The following is a 20,094-nucleotide window of genomic DNA, read 5'->3' as shown; positions in this document are numbered from 1 at the left end:
TTAGTGATTCATCCAGTGATTTATTTTAATTTATGTCAATCTTATCAAGCCATTATTTCTAATTTCCAGTTCTAAAAATACAGGGGATAAAGGAATTAGTTAAATAACACAAAGAAATGATCAGACAAAGCTCTTCAGGATAACTGGTTCAGGCTCTTCAATAAGTTACTGCTATAGGAAAAAAAGGTGGGGGTTGGAGAGCTGTACTACATTAAAATGAATGTAAAAGTCTAATAATCAAATGCAATACATAGACCTTAATTCTATACAAAAACACTATAAAATAATTTTTGGAAAAATTAGGGAAATATTTTAATCAATATTTTGTTTTTTTAAATGGATGTATACTAAAGTATTTCAGGATAAAATTTCATGCTATCTATACTTTAGAATACTTCAATGAATAAAATATACACAAAACAAATATGGCATGATGTTAATGTGTTTAATGAACATAATGAGTTTATGGTCAATATGAACAAGAGTTTGCCTTTTTTATTGAAGTCCTCGGTGAATGAATAAGAATTAAATGAATACTTGTTGACTGAAATTATAAATAGTAAAGCCAGGTTTGGTGGAAAGACTAAATTGAGTTCAGAGCATGTTGACTTTGAGGACCTATAGCATAGTTATGTGAAAATGTCTTATTCTTTATTTGGCTTGGAGAAGTTGTGGCTTCGTATTTTCAGTGGGAAGATAAATATTTTCTCATCCGGTAGTTTCTATTATTTCATTAAAGAAAGAGGCAATGCCATCAACTGAAAACAGTACATAGATGAAACTTAAAATTATGGAAATTGATGGTCTCACATTTTACATAGTTACTTAAGTGAAGAGAAGAAATTCAAGGTTGAAGCTTTTGGGAATAGTGATATTTAAGAGGCAGACAGACTTAGAGAAGGTCATGAGAAAAGGCCAAAAATACATAAACTGAGATAAAGAAAAACAACCAGGAGTAACTGTTGTCATGTAAACTAAGGGAAATAAGAGTTTTAAAAAGAGATGGAGACCAAATGACCTAGCATCGGCCAGCAAATTAAAGAAGAAATTGTATTCTTATTGCGTGGCATTATGTTGGCAAATGAAAGGTGAAGTGGAGTGTTGGAGGCTTAATTTCACAAAGAAATGAGATAGAAGTAAATATCCAAAATATGCTACTCTTTAAAGGTTTGACGAATACAACATCAATTGAGTGACTTTTCTTTAGGATTAGAAGGCATTTAAACACATTTATATGCTGAGAATGAGGAGATAATAGATTAAAAATTGAAATCAAATACTGAGTCAAAGCACATGAAGGAGCAAGTTTTAGGAAGAAACAACATATGGTACAAGTGAACAGGCTGACTTTCAATAGGAAGAGAAACACTCAGGCTCATACAATTGGGAAGAAGAATAAAAGGGTGCAGAAAAGAAAAACTATAGGTAGAATACTGGGAATGAAGGATTTCACACCAACAGATTCCTTGAGAGTCAGAGAGTTGAGAGCTGGGTAGAAATTTTGAGTAGAAAGGTACAGATTTGGAATTCTTATTTTGAGAAATAGGAATGAATTAATAATAAGTAAAGATATGGATATGCCTGTGAAGGACTCAATTGAGGTAAGAAATCAAGTATTTGCTGAGGCATTCATATGTGTAATTCTATAGGATTCTCCTTACCAGCTCTCTGGTTCTAAAAATAAATAAGAGGAATATCTTACCCTTTGGGACAGCATGATGAACTTGGAGAATACTATGTTAAGAGAAATAAGCCAATCTGAGAAAGACAAATATCACATGATCTCACTTTTTTTGTGTGTGGAATCAAATGAACAAAATGAATTGACCAACAAAATAAAACCTGAAGCATGGAACAGACTGACATACTTCAGTTGAGGATAGGGGGATGAGAAGAGAGAAACCAAAAAAACTTAAATCCTTATATGCATAGCCCATGGATACAGGCAACAGTTTGATGAAGACCTGGGGTAGGTGGGACGGAAAGAGGGGAGAAAAAAAGGGGATAGATGAGGGGCATCTGTAATGCTATCAAAATAATTAAAAAATATATTATTTGTTTATTTTTAAATATATTTTATTGATTTTTTTACAGAGAGGAAGAGGGATAGAGAGTTAGAAACATCAATCAGCTGCCTTCTGCACATCCCTTACTGGGGATGTGCCCACAACCAAGGTACGTGCCCTTGACCGGAATCGAACCTGGGACCTTTCAGTCCATAGGCCGGCGCTCTATCCACTGAACCAAACCGGTTTTGGCAAAAATATATATTTTTTAAAAGAAAGACAGATTATATGCTAAGAATTTGTAGGGCAGGTGCAGCAGCAGGGGGCAGTATTGTGTTGTGGTTAAGAGTGGAGATTTTAGTCATACACATGGCTTTGAGTCCTGGTTCTGCTACTTACAAAGCATGTAAGCTTGGACAGCCTCCTTGTCCTTTCAAAAACTTAAGTTCTTCATTTATAAGATGAGGGCAGAATGCTCATAGTGTTGATAAAATTGGATGGAATAATCTATTCAAACTGCCTGACACTTAGTAAGTTTACAATAAATATTAGCTAGGCATTAAACCAAAACCGAGGTGGGAAGAAGTTGAGAGGAATGATGAAACAGAAATTTATGTTATTGGCCATGGGTTCTAGGCAGCACTGAAAAAAAGTGAGACTGTGGGCTGCAATACTGGAAGTAAATGGAGTCAATAGAACAGTTTTTATTAAACGTGAAAAACAGTGGTAAAATTAGTGAGAGAATTATATAAAAGGTAACTCTGAGACTGGTATTAACATTAGAGATTTAAGAAATAAAACAATATGTCTATGTTGTGGTCTTACACACTCAATACTGATGATATAGGAATCTTTGAGAATTGAATTTGGAATTGGGTAGGCAATAAGAGATGCTACATCTTTTGTGGAAGGTATGATCTTTCACCTTTGAGCCCTACTTTTCTGAAATGGTGATGATCATTTCAGGAAAGAATGATCCAACTCACATTGCCTAAATTCTCATTAGATTTGTTGATAAATTAATCACATTGAATGTATTCACTCAGAATTATAAATAAAAGTTACAAGGAATCAGAAATGTCTCTGTTGGCCAAATAAGCCCAATCTCCTCCCAGAAGGAAGATCATAAGATCTAAAGGTACCTTGATGAGTATGATGTCCTGGTTGAGGGAGGATGCAGAAACATCATAGGCTCTGGTGACAAAGAAGTGCTCCCTCCACTTCAATTGCTCTCAAGGTACAAGCTTCCTTTGCATAGCTGGCAAGACAAGTGCCCACTCCAAAAATTCTTTTTCTGGACTTGAACATGATTGCCCTATAATTGGTACTTCTTATTACATCATCTTTCTTGTCTAAATAGATTTGTAGTACCTTTTATAACTTCCAGGATGATAACTTATACTAATTGCATTTGAGGTTGGCTACTTCCTAGGAAGACACTTTAATCTTATTAATAATATGTCATCCTGCTGGATGGGTAACTTCAGGTAATTTTTCCAATAGCCAGTTGCTTCTACTCACAGGTGAATTTCAAGAAGAAAACATTTCTTTTCAGATAGTTTCCTATTTTACCCTTTTAACTCTTGCATGTCTACTTTGGTTCCATAACATCTTAGCTGTTTTTAACCTCTTGAAGACTGTTCATAAACTAACCAAATGTACATAACTAAAGTATATACTGCTAATGCATATAACTAGTGTTTATACTGCTAATGATATTTTAAGTTTTTTATAAAAGTCATTGTTTGAATATTTTTTCACATGTAAAACATGAAACATCCAAGTTTTAAAATGTAAAATAAAGAAATGTAAGTGTTCAGATAAATCTTTGCTAGACTACTTTCATTGGAAAAACTGTTATGTGGATAATACATCAATTGACACCAGATCATTAGAGATGGCCTCTATAATTAGTTCATTCTGTAATTAATGAAATATATCCATAAAAATTAAGCCCCTTTCCCAAGGCCATACAGCCAGCTCAGTTGCATTTCAGAACAACCAGGAGAGTACTTGCAGCTGCTAAAGTTATATGTGGGGGAACCTGTAACTCTTAACACCCCCATTAATTTGGTGCTATGTCATTTTATCTGGAAAATCAATCCTTGATCAATATTTTCTAGTCAATATGCAGTTATTATGAAAAAAACATCAGTTATGTTGAATATGTTAACTATTAATACCCTCAAACATACTTTTAAAGGAATCTATTTTCTTTAAAAAAAAAAAAAAAAGGTGAAAGGGGTAGATAGATGCACTACCATGCATTACATAAATCTTTGTTGCTTTGAAAACATGTGTACACATATCATTGAGTCCAAACCAGAAATCAAGAGAATATGTACAGACTGCATGGAGTTTTGCAAAGATCCAATATTTAAGATGAAAAAATAAAGTAACAGCATTACTCTTGTTAACATGGGTCCTGATTGAATCAGTCACTCAGATTGTGCCTGATAAATGTCCCAATTTCTGGTTTCACTAAAATGTCTGAATCAATATAACATTTAATTTTCTATAACTGAAAGGATGAAAAGATTGACCTTTTAATATGCATATTTTCATCCTATGTACTCAATGTTATGTATTTCAGAAAAAACCAACTGCAGCATTCTTAGTGCCAACAGAGGGAGCTCATAGACAAAATGAGAAACTGCAGAAACACATAGGAAAATGAGAGTTTTTGGAGGGGTGGGAGGGTGTTCAAGATTGTACATAACTAGAAAGAAAGTCAGCAACAAAAATAATTACTGAAAAAGTGCAGAGATGACATAAATGTAGCCAAGTTTTGAAATCAATTAAAAGGGTCATTTTTCAACTCCCACTCTTACTGCTTCCACTTCCTTCCATCTGCTGATTAGAATGAATTCAACGAGGTAATATTAGCATCCATTTTCAGATGAATAGAAAGAGTAGCTAAGCAATTTTTGAAACTTTCTACTTGATTCCTTTAACCATTGCTCTGAAAATATCTTAAAACCAGTGGCCTGGTGCACGGATTCATGCACATTGAAAGGAAATTAATTAGAAAAATATTATAATATCACTATTCACCCTTTCTCTATAATAGAAGTGTCAACCAAATTCATGATTGACAATGACAGATGGAAATGCATGCTTGAGATTGGTGCCAGCAAAAGCTTTATATGTATTGCGCATGTTCAAGTCAACTTAGCCTTTTATATATATAGAATAAACTTGCTTAATTAGACCTGCTTTCTGATGAAGCTAAACTTTTTCCAGCCCAGTGAAATATCCCAATTCTCTTTCAGGTAATTGTCAGCAACACAGCAGTAAATATAAACACAAAGCAGATTATTATTGTAGATGCTGCAGGGAGAACAAAGGGTAAAATATTTAACTGCTGCAATGCTTGAGTATATTCTGCACAGTGAGAAAACCTGAAGTCATTTTCAAGGTCTACCATTTCTTAAGTCTTTTCAGTCAAGTCAAGTTTCTAAACTTTCTAAATCTCCATTTTCCAACTAATGAAAAAAAATAGGATTCCACCAAATCTCCTATCTACCTATTCCAGGACTTCTGTGAGGATCAAATGAGATGAGGCATGGGAAAAAATGCTTCACAGACATTTGGTTAAAGTATGAAATGTTTGTACCTGGCTATAAAGCAGGTTGTGTTCCTGAGCTAAGGAAACTGCAAGGAGGCTAGTTGTCGCTAAGGAGAGGAAGCCAGGCATTGCTATGTGACATCACTACCCAGTGCCCACAGCAACCATTTTCAGGCTAGGCTGGGCTGTGGGCCACATTTTGCACCATGGGGTCTTAGCAGCATCAGCTGTGATTTGGTGGGCTGTTGCTTTGGGGTGATGGTGGGGCCTGTGTCCCTCTTGGGGGAAGCTGAGTGTTGCTTTGTGGGCATCAGGTCTGGAAGCTCCTGCTTTGAGTGTTTTCCCACTGGTGGTCAGTGCACATCATAGCAACTGGTCCCAAGTTCGAACACTTTGCATATTAGCCTTTTGCATATATAGATATGTGCTCTTAGAGGATCAAATTAATTAATTATAAATTAACTAGAGGCAAGGTGCACAAATTTGTGCACAGGTTGAGTCCTTCTGGGTGGCCTACAGGGATCTGGTCCAAACCTGCAGTCCAATGCCACCTGCAGCTCCTACCTGCCACTCTTGCTCATCTCAGCCCCACTGTGACTGCTGTGGGCTTGTGCCCAATCAGTCCCAATTTGGAGAGACTCGCACTGCCACAGCAGTGCTCATCAGCCATGATCCCTATGTCTGGTGCCCTCCCAAGAGTAATGACCTGCAGGATTGGGATGAAACTAGCTCTCCAACATCCCCTGAGGGATTGCAAGTGGGTGCAGGTCAGGCTGAGGAACTCCACCTGTGCACAATTGGGCTGGGGAGGGACCACTGGAGGGCTCCAGGGCATGTCCAGCCCATCTCCCTCAGTCCCTATCAACTGGATCCCAGCAGCAAGGTAACCTACCAGTCAGAGCATCTGCCTCCTGCTGGTCAGTGCACATCATAGTGAGCATTTGGGCAGCCTTAGCATATCATTAGCATATTACACTTTGATTGGTTGTTTGGTTGTTCTGTCATTTGGTCTATTTGCGTATTATTCTTTTATTATATAGGATTTGAAGCTGGTTTTACTACACAGTGAGTCTCCATCTTTTAATGCTCATGTACCTTTATTTTAAGAGGTTTTTCTTTCCCTGAGCATACATTTTCTTATAAACTTGATCTAAATAAACTTTATAGCTCATATATATGTGGAATCCTAACTCAAACCATTATTGTGTAAACAAATTGAAGCCCACCTACATTTACATATTAATTTATCTAACATATATTTATTGAGAATCTATGGACTGCCAGATATAGTGCTATGACCTAAGGACCTACCAGGGAATATGATGGAGAAACTTATAATCTGTTGCAATTAACAGGCAATAATTAATCAAATGAATAAGATAATTTTAGAGACATGTTATGAAGAAAAGGGGACATTGTGAAAGAGTGACTAGTATGGGAGAGAAGGCATGCCTTTCTGAGGGAGTGATATTAGCACAAAATCCTAAATAAGGAGACAGACATGCGAATATCCAGCCAGGTTAGACAACCTTGTTTAAAGTGCTTGTGAGTGATATTATATCTGACTCAACTACTCAACAAAAATAGCTACAGTCGATAGCAAACAAATGGGTATGGCTGTGTTATAATAAAACTTTATTTACAAAATAGATCCATAAAATGGAAAGAGTCTTCTATGCAAAGTGAACAGCAAAATCAAGTCCTAAATCATGGATTAGTTTGTTGTTTTATAGGAATAAAAGGTCCAGTGTGGCTAGTATATAGCGAGCAATGTAAGAGTGATCCCAGCTTAAGTGAGAGAGGTAAACAGTGGTCAGATCACATAGGGCCTTATAAGCTGTGGTAAGGAGTTTGAATTTTATTCTACATATGGGATGATGCTATTGGAGAAATTATGGCTGCTGTGTGGTAAATATGTTGTAGGGAAGAAGAGTAGAAATGGAAGAAGAGTTACTAGCTAGTTCAAGTGAGATAATGGCAGCTTGAATTAGGGTGATAACTGTGGAGATAGATAGTAATGAATGGATTCAGCATGTGTTTTGGAAGTAGAATTAATAGAAATTGTTAATGGATAAGAAATGAAAAAAGGGAAATCTAGGGTTTTAACTTGAGCCACTGGTATGTGGTGTTATTATTGGCTGAGTTGGGAGAGATTAGGAGAAAAGTAGGATTGGGGGCAAGAAAGATAGAAATCAAAAATTTTGTTTGGAACATACCATATGATCTCACTTATTTGTGAATCTAATGAACAAAATGAATTGACCAATAAAATAAGACCCAAGGCATGGAGAAATGGAACAGACATATCTCAGCAGAGTGGAACAGATAAACCAAAGAACTTATATCTTAGCTCTGGAAGAGATAAACCAAAGAACTTATATCATTACTAGGGTCCCTAGGCCTGGCCAGTGATCAGGGCTGATCAGGGCCTTCCAGCTTCTGGCTGAGGTCTTCCTTCCTTCCATGCCACCCCCCTGGTGGTCAGCACACATCATAGTGAGTGAGCGAACTCCCAGTCTCCCAGAGCTCCTGAGGGGACACTTTGCATATTAGCCTTTTATATGTATAGAGTCCCATTGAATGAAGATTCGTGCAATAGGCCTTTTCTTCCCCTGGCTGCCAGCTCTGGTTTTCCTATGGCACCCACAACCCAGACCTTTGTTCTGGCCTCAGTGGAGAAGCCAAGCCTTGAGCCTAGGCTTCTCTGCTCTGGATGCAGAGAAGCTTACTTCTCAGCTTCTATGCTCTGGCTGCAGCAAGGCTTGGCTTCTCCACTCTAACTGTAGTGGAGAAGCCAAGCCTCTTCAGTCTTAAGTCTTCAGTCTTCACTCGGGTGCAAAGCCTTCAGTCTTTGCTCCACACCTGCATATGCAAACTAACTCACCAATTTTTGTTGGGTTTATTTTCATACTCACTCCTGATTGGTTGGTGGGCATCACAGAGGTATGGTCAATTTGCATCTTTCTCTTTTATTAGTGTACATATGCATAGCCCATAGACACAGACAAAATAGTGTGGTGAAGGCCTGGGTAGGGGAAGTAGGGGCTGGATAGGGGGCATCTATAATACTGTCAACAATAATATATATATATATATATATATATATATATATAATAAAAATAATATTTCAGCTTCCTAATACACATACAAAGAGGCAATTGCATGTGCAAGATTTTGCAAACTGTAACACAGGCCAAGCCTAAAGATATAATTTGAGAGTCACTAATTAATAGACAATATCAAAGCCATATAATTGGATGAGCTAACCTAGGGAGAATTGTCACATAGAGAAAAGAAGGAAAACTAGTGCTTAGCCCAGAGGCCCTCAATATTTAGAGGCTTAATGGAGAAGAAAAAACAGCAAAAGAGACAAAATGAGTAGTCAATGGGATATGAGGAAATCTAGGAAAGTGGGTACTTTCTGGAAGTTAAATAGAAAAATTTTTCAAGTTGAGAGAGTAAGCAACAGTTGTTTGTCAGATTCAGTTCCTGGTCATGCAAGTAACTAGCAGGGAAACTAAAACCAGAGCACATTAACTATTGTGCCTCTTAAGCAGGGAAAACGTACAGGGTATCAAGCACCAAATTATCACTCTGCTTTTAAAAAGAATAATCAGTTTTAACATTTTGGAGGCTGTGTTCTACACACAACCTAAAATTCTCTATTTTAAGCCTCTGTGGTTGTTTCTGCATTTGTTCCCAATTGGCAAGGTAGTGTTCTTAATTAGAGAATGAATAGTGTTGTTTATACCCATAAGTCTGGCTCTATCTTATCCAGTTTCCTTCTCAGTTTTCTGTTACCATGTCTAACCTGGAATCAAATGACACAAGGCCTTATTTCAAAACATAAGTGCTGGAATATTTGATGTCTCAATCTCTTGAATAAATGAGAAGAGGGGATAGGGGACCACAGCGTGTGTCAGCAAAATGCCTGGCAGGAAAGCAACATTATTCTGGGTACACAAAAGGATTCAAGAACTAAGAAAGACCTGTTCTATTCCTGGCATTAGAGGAGATGCTCCTGGAAAAGGTCAAGAGCTGTGGTTGTCTTTGAGAATTCTAGTCTCAGTGTCTTTAATATTGCCATGAGACTCCACAAATTGACCTTTGCCTTTGTCTCCATTTTAAATAGAGCCACTGTGACTGAGAAAAGCAAGTTGTCTAGTGTCCAAAGAAAATAATAAACTAGAGAAAATAGGTAGATGTTTCAAAAGTTATGTTCCTGGGGAGGAAGAACTCTAACAATGATTTTAAAAGTCTTGTGTACTTTTCCCATTTGGGAATCATGTGTTGTGATTTTTTTTTTTTGGCTTGTTCTTTTTAGCTGAACACACAAGGTTCTTCATGAACTTGTACCCACAACCTCTTCAGCCCCATCTCTCACCATGTCTTCATATGCTTCCTGTACCCAAGAGGTCATCTTGAAACCCTTGCAGTCCCATAAATCTACTGTTCTTTCTCTCTCACACTGCTGAGCTTTTTGAGAATAAGCTGTTTCGTTTTTCTGTAAGGCCCGTCTCTACCATTTTCCCCAACCACTGCTGCTACCACCTTAATTTAGCTAAACCCTATTTACTTTGCAAAGCTCAGCTCATATTAAATATTCTCAAGAAAGCTCCTTTTGACTATCTTTAGTGCAAATCTTGCTTCCTTGTAATTATAGCACTTATGGTATATTGAAATTGCCCTTTTTCTCTTTTGTTTTTAAGCAATGATATCCTTAAAGGCAGATACCGTATTTTGTCCCTGTCCATAATTCTAGATGCTAAAATACACTTGGAGCAGAAGAGTGCTCAATAAGTTTATTTTGAATGAATATATGAAGTCCATTAATTTGACTTACCACCTTACTTGGATTCCATGACATTTCAAGCCTGCATTCTACTGTGTTGCTAAACTACACTAATAAAAGAGAAATATGCAAATTGACAGTACCCTCATGATGCCCATCAGCCTATCAGGAGTGAGTATGCAAATTAACCCAACAAAGCTGGTGGGTTAATTTGTATACATAGACTCTGAGCATCTGGGGGTGGGACACTTGCATCATCACTATGGCGATGACACAGGCTTGCCACCCCACCCCAGCCACTCTGAACCTCTGGGCAGCATGGGATGGCAGAAAGGCAACTATGGCCAGAGCTAAGGCAGTGCTGGAAGCCAGGGTACAAAAGCCCATTCTTGCATGAATCTTCATGCATCAGGCCTCTAGTTGGATATAATTCATTTGGAGTATGTTCTCTGTTATTAAAATCTTAGTTTGTCCTTTTGGCCAGCTTTTCTTCTGTGTACTTATTTGTTCATTTGTTTTTAACCTGTATTATTGAGGTAATATTCATATACCATAAAGTTCACCTTTAAAGTCTATGATTCAGTGGATTTTAGTACATTACTAATTCGTATATTTCTTAATTCCAGAATATTTTCATCAGTTCAAAAAGAAATCCAGTATCTATAACAATCATTTTCATACCCTCTCTAATCCCATCCCTTGGCAAGTGCTTTCTGTGTCTATAGATTTTCCTATTATAAATGTTTCATACACATGAAACCATATAATATGTCTGCTTTCTTTCACTTGGCATAATGTTTTCAAGGGTTTTTCATGTTGCAGAATTTATAAAAACATGATTTTTTATGTTCAAATAGTATTCAATTATATGTATATAACACATTTTGTTTATCCATTCATCATAAACATTTTTGTTTGTTCTACTTAAAAACTATTAAGAATAAGATTGTTAAGTATACTCACATGTTGCCGAAACTGGTTTGGCTCAGTGGATAGAGCGTCAGTCTGCAGACTGAAGGGACCCAGGTTTGATTCTGGTCAAGGTCATGTACGTTGGTTGTGGGCAGCTGGTCAATGTTTCTCTCTCATCAATGTTTCTAGCTATCTATCCCTCTCCCTTCCTCTCTGTAAAAAATCAATAAAATATATATTTTTTAAAAAGAATACTCACATGCAAGTTCTTGTGTGGACACATGATTATAGTTATCTTGTGTATAATATTAGGAGTGTAATTACTGAGTCATATGGTAACTCTATGTTGATCTTTTTGAGGATATGACAAATTGTTTCATACAGTCACTGCACCATTTAACATTCCTACCAATGATATTTGAGGGTTCCAGTTTCTCCACATCCTTACCCAAACTTGTTATTTTCCATTTAATAATTATTGGTATAACCATCCTTTTGGGTTAAAAATGGAATCTCATTGTGATTTTGATTTGCCTTTACCTGATGACTAATGGTACTGAACACCTCTTTATGTGCTCATTGGACATTTTATATCTTTTTAAAAAATATATTTTATTGAATTTTACAGAGAGGAAGGGAGAAAGATAGTTGGAAACATCAATGAGAGAGAAACATCGATCAGCTGCCTCCTGCACACCCCCCATTGGGGATGTGCCCACAACCAAGGTATATGCCCTTGACCAGAATCGAACCTGTGACCCTTCAGTCTGCAGGCTGACACTCTAATCACTAAATGAGCCAAACCAATTAGGGTCATTTTATATCTTCTTTTCAAAAATATAAAATTATTTTGTACACATTTAATAGTGTTATTTGTCTTTTTATTGTTAAGTCATAAGTTCTTTATATATTTGTCAGATACATTGCAAATATTTTCTCCATTCTAGAGGTTGACTTTTTAATTTGCTTATAACTTTCCTTGAAGAACTTTAAAAAAAAAATTTGACAAACTTCAATTTACCTGTTTTTGCTTTTGTTGTTTATCTTTTCAGTGTTATATCTAAGAAACTGTAGCCAAATTTGAGATCAAATGATTAACCCATATGATTTTCTAATAGTTTTACCATTTTGGCTATTACATTTAGGTCTTCGTTCATTTTGAGCTAATTTTGTATTATAAGGTAGGGGTCCAAATTCTTTTTTTTTTTTTTTTTGCATATGGATATACAGTTGTCACAGTATCACTCAAGAATAATTTTTTCAATCATTCAATGGTCTTGGCACCGTAGACCAGATTGCAATATAAAGAAATGATAAAAATTGCTCTAAGAATTTGTATATTCTGTAGGCAAATAGTTATCCCTTCTTTCAACTAATATTAGATCCACAAATGCAACATCTACTTGGCAGTCAAAAATCTGGATGAAAAGTGGGGAAAATATATATATATCCTTCCAGATATTTGGTGTAAGGCATCCAAACACAAAATTAAATGAAGAATTGAGAAGACCATCCTATTAATGTGGGGCCTACATGCTATCATCCAAAACATTTAACTAATTGAATTATTGGTCTTCATGAGGTAGAAAGAAACTAGAGATCATCAAGAAAGACAACTACCCTCTCACTGTGCAGAAGCAGACCCAAAGGGAGCAAATGAATTGCCCAAGGCCACAAAACAAGTTAGTAGTCAAGCTAGGATTATAACCAAAATCCCCTTATTTGACAGAGCTCCCTCCACATTTTTGTGTTTCCATATTTGAAGTGTCACTAATTCTAGCATTTCCCTGTCACCAGGATGCTAAATCCCATAAAGAACATTAATCAACAACATTCCCTGACCTAGAGAACTTATAACCTAGTGAGAAATATATAAACAGATAAACAGGCAATTGTAATACACTATACAGTTATGGGTATTATGAGAGTGCCTAGAAAAGGAATCTAACCTGGATTGGGACATAATAAATGACTTATTAGAAGTGACATCTAAGCTAAAACCTAATAATGATGAGAAGTGAGGGACAATAAAGTTTATGCTCACTAGGGGAAATGGCATGTGTGAAGCAAGTTGAAAGAGAGAAAACATTGGGGGAAAGGCTTGCTAGAGGAAAGGGCTGAAAGGAGTAATGTAAAGATGGAGCAGGAAATGTGAAGTAAGGACTGATAAGGCTCTTCAGACTGGCTAATACTCTGAAGAAGACAGAATTTTAGTATCATATGTGTATAGGTATATTTCAGGGACACTCTATCCACGAGTAATCAGCATATTGGGAACTCTACACTAGACACTCTGGGAGCTTAAAATTTTAATAATTATTATAGCAAGCACTTATTGAGCATTTGATTCTATGAAATAAGTGCTGTAATTATCCTATTTTGCAGGTGAGAAAACTCTCTAATAAATGAGAAATATACATAGATAGTATGATGAACACTCATTAGAAGAAAATGTCATAGGACTTGAATGCTCAATGAAGATAGAAGACCTTGATATAAAAATATAGAATTGGATTGTAAGGGAGAGTTCTGAGCTGGATTAGCAACTATGGTCTTAGATCACCTCTCCCAAAAGAGTGTCTATGGTGACAGAAAAGCACAGGCTGATGATTGAACCTTAAAAGATGCTTATGGTATCACTAGAGAGTGAAAAAAAAAAAACATCATCTAATGAGACCAAAAATTAAATCAAAAGGGAATTAACCTACAGTATCCAGGAGCCTGAAGGTGGGAGGAATTTCAAGGAATGTGTGGAATGGATGTGCCAGCTAAAACCAAAGAAGGAAGTTACTGTGACCTCCAACAATGCAGTTTTACTTTCACTTCTCATTACTCCTTCAACTGTACTATGTAACAAAACAAATATTGATAGTTTTCTTGAAATAAATACAAACTGAGATGCAGAAATATGATGTGTTGACAGGTATTGAAGACAAATCTTTGATGTAGTCAAATCCTAAAGATGTGTCAAAATATCCACAGCCAGAAAATTTTTGGGCGCATAACTAGATAATTTCTTTGCAAAAGTATATTTGGCATTTCAAAAATAAAATTATTGATTTATTTCATAGGAAGAATCTACTACTATAACAATCACTTCTTCCCCCTCAAACAAGAGCCACTTCTCTTAAGTAAATAAACTGGTTCAATGGCATAAGGTTATTCATTTAAGGCTAAATATCTAACTTCTAGTTAAATGCTCCTGTTAGAATTAGAAGCCAGGAATGTGAAGTTCTAAATGGGTTCTTTTTCCTCTGGTGGGCCTTTTAATATAAACCAAATTAAGAAGAAATTCACCTTCTAAAATGGCAGCTATCTTGCCTTCATTCCCCCACTCCCATACCCCAATGGTTAACATAACTTTTTGATTTTTGAGAAGGCCATGAATTTTAGTGAAGAATTATGAACCACACTGTTTGAACCAATGATCTTTGACACTGAATACTAAAATACAGGAAGATAGGTCAAGAATATTGCACTCCAAGTTTGCTTCTTTAGCTTGATAAACTATAATTTCTGACTTGAAAGCAATACCTTACATAAAGTCATGTATAAAACACTAGAGGCCCAGTGGATGAAATTTGTGCACTGGGGTGGGGGGGTGGGGGGTATCCCTCATCCAGGCCTGAACCCTCTCCAATCTGGAACCTCTTAGGATCAGGCCTAAACTGGCAGTTGGACATCCCTCTTGCAATCCAGGACTGCTGGCTCCTAACGGCTCAGCTGCCTGCCTATGTGATTGCCCCTAACCGCTTCACCTGCCAGCCTGATCACTCCCTAACTGCTCCCCTGTCAGCCTGATTAACACCTAACTGCTCCCCTGCCTGCCTGATCACCCATAACTGTCCTCCTCTGCCAGCTTGGTTGCACGCAACTGCCCTCCTCTGCTGGCCTGATCTCACCCCCAAATGCCCTCCTCTACTGGCCTGGTCACCCCCAACTGCCCTCCGCTTCCTGCCTGATCTTACCCCCAACTGCCCTCCCCTGCCAGCCAATTTGGTTCTGATTGGTCAGTTTCTATGCCAGTCAGCATCTCTGGGCCTATAATTAGGGCCCGATCAGAAAGTCAGGGCTTATCAGTAGCCCCTGTGGAGGCCTGGATAGAAATGGAGGCGCAGCTGCTGACCAGGTTGGGAGAGAAAGAGAGAGGCAAGTGCTGATCAACAGCTGCCACAGAGGCTATGGATCAGACCCTGCTTCTCTCTTCAGGTCTCTCTCCAGGACTGATTCACAGCCCCTTCAGCAGTCAGTGTTGGGTCACCATGGCAACCCAGCACTGACTGCAGGACTGACTTCCCGTTTCGTGAGGCTCTCGGTCATTGCGGATGTGACAGACCCAGGATATTTTTAATATTAGGATGGTATGCTAAAATTTTCCTATAACTTTAATGTCTGTGCTCCTTCACACATGCCTTTTTGAGCTCAGCCAACAAGGTTAAAGGGAATGTACACTATTTCAACTAAATAAACCAATGAGATTTTTGTTTTCAGATATTACTTTGGCTTCATGTAGACATCTGTTAAACAGACTTTTAGTGGAAAAAAAAGTTAAAAATGCACAATAAATAGAAAGAAAGGAAGGCTAGAAGAATAAAAGGAAACCCATAGCAGGTTGAATCATTTTCTGTCTGACTTTCTATTTAGGTGGCCACTGAAAAGGTCAAGTCTCTTTCTCTAAATGAAAGTGAATCTGATTTAAATGGCAATATTGGATTTTTCAGATCACTACAGAATGGCAATCATGCTATTCAAATGATTAATTTCTTTTGTTGACTCCAGTTTGTCTTCTAACCTTTATATAACTGAATAGCAAATGAAAGCTCCTTAAATAATGCAAGGAACTTCAAACACACACAGGGACTATTCACTTTTTTCTCTGTGTCTTTCTGATATAAACTTCATATTAACCCTAGCTAGCCAGCTTTGAAAAATACTGTGCCAGTTAAAAGAAGGATTTATGTATATGTCATGGGAAAGAGGAATTTAAAATCTAGGTCTCCTTTTCAGATTCCTCTTTCTATTGGAATGATCCAGAGGAGACACTGTTACAGAGGGGGTCACACAAGGGGGCTTAAGGGAACGAAGGTGTAATAGATGTTTGGTGGGTCCTCAGAGTCCAACTTCAGGAATGAGGCACTCATTACCATATACTGTATGTATAATGTTAGCTGCTGATGGATTCAAACTGAGTTTCTTACTAAGAATCAGCATCAGCCAAAGGGAAAGCCTCACTCAAGGTTACTCTTACTCCTCAGGGACAGCCCTCTTCCAATGCCTGGCACTGTGGGTGTACAAAACTAGGACCCTAGGCCTGACTCAGCTCTAAAACTTTCCATAGGATCAGTGAGCACTGTTGCAACTGCATCTCAGTAGAACTCTCTCTGATAAGCTTCTTCCCCTCCTTTATGGTGCTTTTCTGATAGCACTAATCCAAGAAAATGCCTGCATAAAGATTTTCAGCTCAAGGTCTGCTTGGCCTAAAACAGGGGGCGGGGGGGGGGGGGGGGGGTTGAGATGTCACTTGCTAGCAGCATAAGAAGGCCTCTAAGGAGCTGGATGTTCCTCCTTTATTCTAGGTTGTTGATAAAATACTATATTCCTGGCCTTCCACTTTCAGCCTCAGATGTGCTGAGCTTTTGCCAGTACAGAGGGGGTTTCTGATCTATTTATACTTTTCCATATCTAGTGACTCCACTGGGATAAATGAAATACCCTCTGATATTTTAACTTTATTGACTAATCAATTCAGTTAAGATGGTAGGCCCACTGAACTGTGTAGATAATAGCCAAAGAAAAGTGAATAAAATTGGACAGGGGAATTTAAGAATAACATCTAAAGACTTATGTGACTCATAAATCTGAAACTTCTTTCCTCAGATTAAATAAAGGGCTGATTTATAGAGAAAATGAGTGTATTAGTGCAGGTGCTAAGACAGGCATTATTGATTAATACACAAGCTATTATTCTTGCACTTACAAATGATCCAGGATGACAAATAAGAAGGAATGTTTTGTGCCTAAGTTTGGTCATTTTCTTTATTATTATTTTTGAGGTTTTCATTACATTTTAACATACTTTTAACATTATTTTTATTTTTTTAATTACAATTTATATTCGACATTACTATGTATTAGTTTCACTTGCACATCTAAATTCTATCTGCAATTCCATTTGATTCCATGGATTTCTTTGTTGGTAATTTTTTTAAAATGTCATCTATAATCATCCATCAAGATCAATATACATTTTGTACAAACATGGAAAGCATTGACCCTGGCTTCACGGAAAAGTGATGGGATAGATTATCTGTGCTTATTGACAGGACTTGTACAATTTATTGGCATACCTGAGGAGTTTCTAGCCAATATGCGAGGCATCTCCATTTATAGACAAGATGGTCTTATAATGCAATAAGCAGGGAGGCCTGGCTGAGAGAAAAGCCAAAGCCTCTCTTTGAGCTGCCTAGCTCCACACTACATACAAATCTCTCAGAGTATGGAAATTAAACTCTTATTTGATTATAAATCACATCCTACTTTGGTGTAGGGAGAGTGAGAACACTTCACATATTGAATAATGATGAAATATTAATTACTGTCTTTTGAAAACAATGACTGAAAATATAGAGGGACAGCAGAAGAGGTTCTTGGGCTACTTTAGATACACTTATACAGTGATAAAAATATGTTATTAAAATAGGGTTCATTTTGGGTTCTGCTTCTTCTAATTTGCTTGAATTAATCAAAAGCTTATGGGAAAGGATTATTCAGTTTAGAAATGAAACCAACACTGTGTCCAAAGGCCAATATAGTCAGATCACATATATAAGGGTTTTCCCATTTTGGAAGTCGCTTGACATCCATGCCTTGATTAATGGTTTTGCTGTGATGCAGGGGTGGTACAGAACGCTTTATGTGACTTCATAAGCAGCACTTATTTTAAATTTTATTTTGTTGTTTAAAGTATTACAAATAATAGTCCATATATCTCCTTTTCCCCCCATTGACCTCTCATTTTTAAATTTCTCTGTGTGTGGGTGCATTGGGCTCTCTGGAAGACCATCACTATCATTTAGACTATGAATTTAGTAATCTATGGATTTAAGATGACTTACAGCTAACATAATTGTGATTATGTGCTTCAAAAACACCCAGATTACTTCTTATTTATGTGATGGTTAGAGGGCAACCTCCTTTATTCTGTTCTCAAGATTCAATTAGATAGCATCTCAGAGGCAATGACGAGCAGGCACCTTTTTTATTCTCACAGTTTCAACAGAGGGAGGGGGAACAACTGTGGTGTATTGAAAGGCACTCGAATGGGAGTTGAGAAAGCTTCTCTGGAACCCTGGAGTTATTGACAGGGTAGATATCTTGACTCCACCCCCCCCCCCCATTTCAAGTAAATCTAGTTTGCTCTTATATGTTGTATATATTGAGTTTCCATGTAAATATTTCTGTCACTAAAAAGTTGAAAATATTTAATAATCTCAAAGATCTTTAGTTTCCAACATTCTACACAATATTCAGTCACTACAAGAAAATACTAAAAGTTAAGCATATGTTGGGCCCTTTTACTAAAGAGTATCAATTTCCATATATCCTGAGAGTTTGAAATAATACAAGTTGTTCTTGGTCTCATTATGGAAATAGATATTTCTGGATTTCCCATGGCTCATGGTGTTTTTACTTCTACACAGAAAGTCAGGTTTATATGGATAGGGCCATGGTGAAATAAACATGTGAAGAGGCTAGGTAATTTTATGCCTTAGACTCAATATATTGGGTAAAGCAAAGCAAAAGTTTAAGGTGAAATGAGGACTGTTTTTAATTTCTAAGACACTTGAGGCAGAGGTGAACTATTAGGCTTGCTTCACTCAGATAAGGCCTGGACAATCTCCAATTCTCCAGCCAATTAGGCAGCCCCTAATCCCTGTGGAAGTTTCCAATACTGCATACTGTCATAAATATGAGTAAAGTAACCCATATTGGCTGTGAAATAACTTGAAATTACAATTTAGTTTCATTTTAGCACTCTGTATTATCCATCTCTGTCCAAGTTTATTCCTCAAAACTATGTAAAAAGAAAATCTCATTAAAGAATGAGATTTAAAGTTATCCAATCAGCTCTAAAATGCTTTATTGATCAATAAGGCTTTTTAAAGAAGAATTAGGATAAGAAAACCACTCAAGATTAGAAATTAGAATTTACACCAAAGTTGGAACGTGACCTAGAGCCTTAGTGTATTAATTCTTCCAAACACTCAGAAGGTTCTGCTATCAAGAAAATCACTGTCTTTGTGACTCCAAAACCCATCATGGCCCAGGATTTCCCTGCCTTCTCTCCCTCAGGACCCTGCACCCTGGCTATAGAAGTGAGGAATAAGAATCTCCTCTTTGGGCCTCAGCAATTATTCCTTGGTGTTTTATAGTCTCCAGAGCAGTATAACAGCTATGTGATTTTTCTTATTTCTCCAACAAATTTTTACAATGAGGACACTTTGGAGAATGATATGTTCACTATATTTTGATTGTGGTTTTGGTTTCACAGGTATATACATATTAAAGTACATCAGATTGTATAATTGAAATATGGACAGTTTATTGTATGTCAATTTTACTTTGATAAATGTGTTAAAATGTTTATTGGATGTTTCTCAAGTGTCAGACAACATACTTGATACTGAGAATACTGAGATAAACAGGACCTCACAGTTTGAGTCCTGTTCAGTTGAACCATATAAAATTGCTCTCTGTATACGTAAGAAATGAACAGTAATAGTGCAACCTAAAAGCTAACAATTACACGTGCTTGT

This window comes from Pipistrellus hanaki (assembly GCF_964339955.1).
Source record: "Pipistrellus hanaki genome assembly, chromosome: X".
In the NCBI taxonomy this organism is placed as follows: Eukaryota; Metazoa; Chordata; class Mammalia; order Chiroptera; family Vespertilionidae; genus Pipistrellus; species Pipistrellus hanaki.
The sequence above is the reverse complement of the archived record's forward strand: the minus strand, read 5'-3'. Positions refer to the sequence as shown.